The sequence below is a fragment of the Hyaena hyaena genome, unplaced genomic scaffold (assembly GCF_003009895.1).
Source record: "Hyaena hyaena isolate Hyena2069 unplaced genomic scaffold, ASM300989v1 scaffold_26, whole genome shotgun sequence".
Classification (NCBI taxonomy): Eukaryota; Metazoa; Chordata; class Mammalia; order Carnivora; family Hyaenidae; genus Hyaena; species Hyaena hyaena.
Window position 1 is genome coordinate 5,931,139 of NW_024080658.1, and position 5,658 is coordinate 5,936,796.

Consider the following 5,658-nt stretch of genomic DNA (forward strand, 5'->3'; position numbering starts at 1 on the left):
TAATACAACAAAAATATAATTTACTTAAAAACATCTTCAGGATTGATACTTTTTATTCCATAAGCTGAAGAACTCTGCATTGGCATTTTTAAAAAAATGCTGGCAGGCAATAATGCAGAGTGACAGAACCCAGGCTTTGGTCAGCCACGGAGGCTTCGAATGGCAGCTTTTCTAGATATTAGTTACCTGAATTTGGGCAAGTGATAACCTTCCTCACGTTTTGTTCCTGGGCTATAAAATGGGCAGAAAAGTAGCATCATCCCCTAGATGCCTTGAGAACTAAGTGAGGCAACGCATGAAAAACACTTGGAAAAATTTCAGGGAAAATTCTTGCAGCTTCTTTTTCTGTTATTGTTAGCATTACACTTATTTGTTTCATTGTCCCTGAGTTGGATGTCCTCCCTTCAGTGGTCCTGGTTTGCCAGTTACAAGTGCAGTCTGCTGTTCTGAGAACAGATTTTTATGGGAAATATGAAATTGTCACCTGTTTGAGAATTACATGTTTTTTCCAGATTCTTTTTTTAAATTCTAAGTGGTTGTTACACCAAATTTTTGTGCTGTGTTGCCTCAAAAGTGTGCAAGAGTGTTTTGTCCTCCCACATAAAGAACAAAATAACTTAAAAATGATTAAATTAAAAAGCCAATTTAAAATGTTTTAAAAACAGGCTCATGGCTTTATAACATATTTTCCACCTGCAAACTAATGCTCCAGAAGTTTGCATCATGTGTTAGTGAGTATTTCTGTAGGAAAGTGCTAATGTTTCCTAAGTAGCATATGGGCTATTAGATCTGATATGTGGGAATAAGTGTGCAGCAATCTTGGAAAATTATTCAAGGATTTGTTACAGAAGTAAAAAACAGAATTTCAAGAGACACAAAAATCAAAATACCAGCTTGAGTATTATAGTGACACTTTGTAGTTATATATCACCTTTCTCAAATGCTTCACACCTATTTTCTCATTTAAAAACATCTTCTGTAAATTAATAAAGTGGCAGGTATTAGTCATCTTCTCATTATGAAGGGAAATCTTATTTGAGAGTTCACTATTCTGTTTTAGTGTGTACTATTTGAGAACTTCTTGAGTTAGCTCACGTATTTAATATTTTCATTATTTTACTGGAAGCAAGAAGGTTGTAACCATAATCTTCCAATGCAATAGCAAATGTTGAAAATATATCCTACTTAGTTCAGGTTCTCTTATATGTGAAGATAAACAGCTATTAGCACCAAAAAATAGTATTGTTATTCTATTGAGAAAAATAATTTACCTTAACTGTAGGTGAGAATATTGATAGCTATAATAACTCTAAATCAAATAAACATTTATTTATTTACTTACCTATGAAACATTTAGTATGTACTTACTATGCACCCACCGAGTGTAAGATTCTGAAGAGACAGGTTCAATTATACTCAATCTCTGCTATCAAGAAAATTATGTTTCTTGGTTACAAAATAACTCCATATTTAGTAATGATTTTAGTAGCATCATTGAATTTTAAAGGAAAATATTTCATATAAAATGAAATAATGATCCAACAATAGATGTAAATAGGAGCCAAATAAATGTTTGATAATTTGTATTCCATAAGTAGTCATTGTTAGGTGTTCAGCTGTCTAAACATATATATTCTCTGGACTTGGGCAAAATCTGTGCCATTGCCTGCCTATCTGTGTGACTTTAGACCTAGAAAACACAGGAGGAATTGTGACCCTTCTTCCTAAAATGTGTATAATGATAGCAATTGCTATCTATATGAGGGAGCATGCCCAAGATGAATGATAGCTGGTCAGCATTTCCTTCCATTCTGTATGTATATCCAATCACACATTCTAAATGTTTTCTTCTTCTTGATATGAACCTGAACTCAACTTTGATATGATATGAACTTGAACTCAGTATCGTAAGTTTTCAGAAGTTATGATACATAAAGTAAAAATGAGCCCATTAAAATTGTATTAAGATAACTTTCTGAAATGCAAGCATACAGGAATCTGTATACAATAGATTTCCCACATTTTGATATTACATTTACAAAACAATGTAAAAGTCATAGTACATTCACTTAGTTCTTTCATTCAGTATTCCCAGTTTTCCTTTCTCATGAAGACCTATAGGTTTTTGCTCTTTACTTAAGTCTTGTCTCCCTGTTCCTTCTTTGAGTCCTTTTCAGTTTAAACACATAGGTCTAACCACATTTTTTCAAGTTCATTTTTGTTTACAAGGCCAAAATTCCTCACCTCATTCTCTTTCAGTCTCACCAATCTAACATATACTTGACTCAGAATGAATGAGTATGTTATCTTTCTACACTCATACATGTGGCAACTAAAGAGTCTTGGGAGCATTGCAGAAGGCCTGGTTTGGCTTTCTTGACCACAAGTCTGCAGCCACAAATATCAACCATGTCAAAGTCCATATGAAAATTATGTCCTGTGCAGAGAATAACCAATGGCCAATTGACTCTTGTAATTTGAAGTACTACTTTTCCAGCCATCAAATTTTTTCCCAAATAATTTTTCCTAAATGGAAAGAGAACATTTGGCTATCTGACTTCAGTGTCCATTCCTTGAACCCTAGGTGTTATTACATAATCAGTACAAATTTTCGGGGCGCCTGGGTGGCTTAGTTGGTTAAGCGTCCGACTTTCGCTTAGGTCATGATCTCGCGGTTCGTGGGTTCGAGCCCCGCATCAGGCTCTGTACTGACTGCCAGCTTGGAGCCTGGAGCCTGTTTCAGTCTGTGACTCCCTCTCTCTCTGGCCCTCCCCTGCTCATGCTGTCTCTCTCTCTCTCCTAGAAATGAATAAAAAAAAAAAAAAATCAGTACAAATTTTCCAAGACTCCCTACCAGTCTCCCCAGGCCTACTTCTGGACCATTCTAAAAGAGAAACTTTTCTGATACTGGGAGGAGAAATAGTTGTCCATGATCTTGTATGTCTTTTCATTCTTAGATTGGGAATACTTGAGTTGACAGAAGTGATATAAAATATGTCAACTACACAAAGAGAAATGGTCACCTAGATAGCCCAAGACTTTGAGGCAAGCCAAAATGTTATGTGATCCTAGTAAACACCTCATATTCTGCATGGGTCACCTTTAGCAGAGAGTTAAGATAATCAGTTTTGTGTATTCATAGACAGCAATATCCAAATTCTGGAAATCCTCCTCAGAACTCTTTCCTCTCAAAGGCCATTGCTTATAACCCATAGCAAAATAGGTAACTATAAACTATAACAGGCAAGGGAAATGGATTTCCCTGATTAGCTTGGACTTATCTGGAATTTGGGGAGATTCTCATCTGCCTGTGAATATAGGGATATGTTCAGGAGGGATGGAAAATGGGATTCTGTTTAAGGGAATAGATGGTCTATGATAGGGAAACCATAGTGCATTCTATAAACAGAAATCCTTTGTGAAGCTAGTCTGGAGTTCTAGATATATCAGAAACCAATAAGAGACATACTTCAAGTTTGAACTTTAAAAATGGCTATTTGGGGCGCCTGGGTGGCTTAGTCGGTTGAGCGTCTGACTTTTGCTTAGGTCATGATCTCGCGGTTCATGGGTTCGAGCCCCACGTCCGGCTCTGTGCTGACTGCCAGCTCAGAGCCTGGAGCCTATTTCGGAGTCTGTATCTCCCTTTCTCTCTGACCCTCCGCTGCTCACGCTGTCTCTCTCTCTCCTAGAAATAAAGAAAAATATTTAAAAAAATAAAAATGGCTATTTAAAAACTAACAGGTTTCAGTTATATGGATCCACTTCAAGTTCCTCAAGAGGACCTCATTCTTGGATATCTCTATGCCTTTACACATTGCTATCATGAGGTGCCTGGGTGGCTCACTCATTTAAGCTCCTGACTTCAGCTCAGGTCATGATCTCATAGCTTAATGAGTTCGAGCACCACATAAGGCTCTGTGCTCACAGCTCAGAGCCTGGAGCCTGCTTTGGATTCTGCGTCTCTCTCTCTATCTTCCCTTCCCCCCTTCACACTCTGTCTCTCTCTCCTTCAAAAATAAATAAACATTAAAAAAGAAACATCACTATTATTGAAATCATTAGGTTGAAAGAATAGAAATTGACAGGAAACATTAAAAAAAAACTTTATTCTTTATTTTCAAGACCTATTCAAACTTGCTTGGGAGGGGGAGAGGGAGCAAATATTTTCTGTACCTTGAGAGAAATTTAGGACATGTCCAGTTACTTTTTTGGTGTTTTTCTGATCATAAAATTTCAGTAAATTCTGTATAGACAGATAATCTCATTCAATAAAAGTCCAGGCCCGTATAAAACTCAATATCATGAACTTTTCTTAAGCCTAATACTTAGCTTCCCCAAGCTCTGCCTTTCATTAAGCAGGATGCTGACAGTGGGATAGAGGGTTATGTATGAATTCTCTATTTCTCCTCTTTGTGTGTCTCCTCTTACCTATTTCCTGTTCCATCCTAGGCTGTCTTTTGGCTCCTCTGAGTTTAAGGTTGAGGGCAAAGAGAGTTAAGAGGCACAGTGTTCTTAGTTTACAGATGCTATTATGATCGGGCATTTGTGTTTTCTAGGGTTGACAGCTATTTGAAGGTGGTATTTTCATACAGCATTTCTGGGGATTTCTTAAAGCTTTCTTAACCGGGAACACTTACCTGTATCTCTCCTGGTTTGTTGTATTCTTTCTTAACGATGTGAGTGGCCGGCAGCTTAGCTACTCATTCTGTTGGGATCACAAGTTTGAAGTGAACTTAACTGATGGTTCCTAACCAGAAACTCTCATATGCCCTTGCTTTCTAGACCTGTCAAAGTGTGGCTAACCAACAGGTGCGTATCAGTCTTTTCCAGTTCTGACATCATAATTTCACGGGATTTTGAACTTTGAAACTTTGTATTCCTTACATGTGAATCCAAGAGGAGCACTCCCCCCACTTTCCTCTCAGGTTTAGGGGGAAAACAACACACCAAAGTGTGTTTTGGTTGCTTCCTCTTACTGCATTTGAAAAAAAAAAAAAAAAAAAGGAGGGCAAGGCTTTCTCAGTTGTGGGGAAAGCAGAAAGATGTAAAACTATGACGTTATCTATAGCAGTAAAGGTGAAGCTTCTAATAAAACAATACTTTTTTTTAAATTTTTAACCTCAGGGCCCTTTCAAAAATCAAGTCAAAAATTAGAGCAGTGGTTTATTTTTATAAAATTAGTGTATGGAGTGTATGGTAATATTTTTCACTATGAGCTGTTACGTAAGTGCTACCAGTTTGAAATGCTGCATGAGTTTTAATGGTGCAGGAGTGGAATGATTATCTTATGTGGGCAGTTGATAAATAGGCAACTAAAACTGAAAAAAAAAAGAGAAAATTAGAACTGAAAAATTAAGACTACGTGGTGAATTGATATGCAAATTTGAGATAAGAATTAACTATTTTAGGGAGAGTAGACTAGAATGTCGAGTGACTCTGGTTATGGATCTGAAGGAGGTTCAGCTCAAGCCACCTGGCTTCTATGGTTCCCACGGTTGAGTTTATGTCTTATGCAAGTTTTGCAGCTCTTCCCTTCCTTTATCCAAACTCCATGTATTTACTTCCTAAGGTGGTGCGTTAGGTCCTGGTCAACTTTATCAGATAAAAGATGTTGATGCTAGCTAGAATCTTTGATTCTTCGATGCTAGCTAGCTCTCT

The 5,658-nt window shown here is 37.1% G+C and overlaps 1 long non-coding RNA gene across 2 annotated transcripts; it reads right to left on the reverse strand.

Moving 5' to 3' along the window:
• Positions 1-383: 383 nt before the first annotated feature.
• Positions 384-4,816, reverse strand: LOC120228687. 2 transcript variants are annotated; one of them, XR_005527564.1, is made up of 3 exons: positions 4,638-4,816; positions 1,369-1,423; positions 384-446 (listed from the first exon to the last, which is right to left on the reverse strand). It is a non-coding gene; the product is annotated as an uncharacterized LOC120228687 (long non-coding RNA). The 2 variants fall into 2 exon arrangements; XR_005527562.1 differs by having other exon boundaries at positions 1,369-1,426.
• Positions 4,817-5,658: the final 842 nt, after the last annotated feature.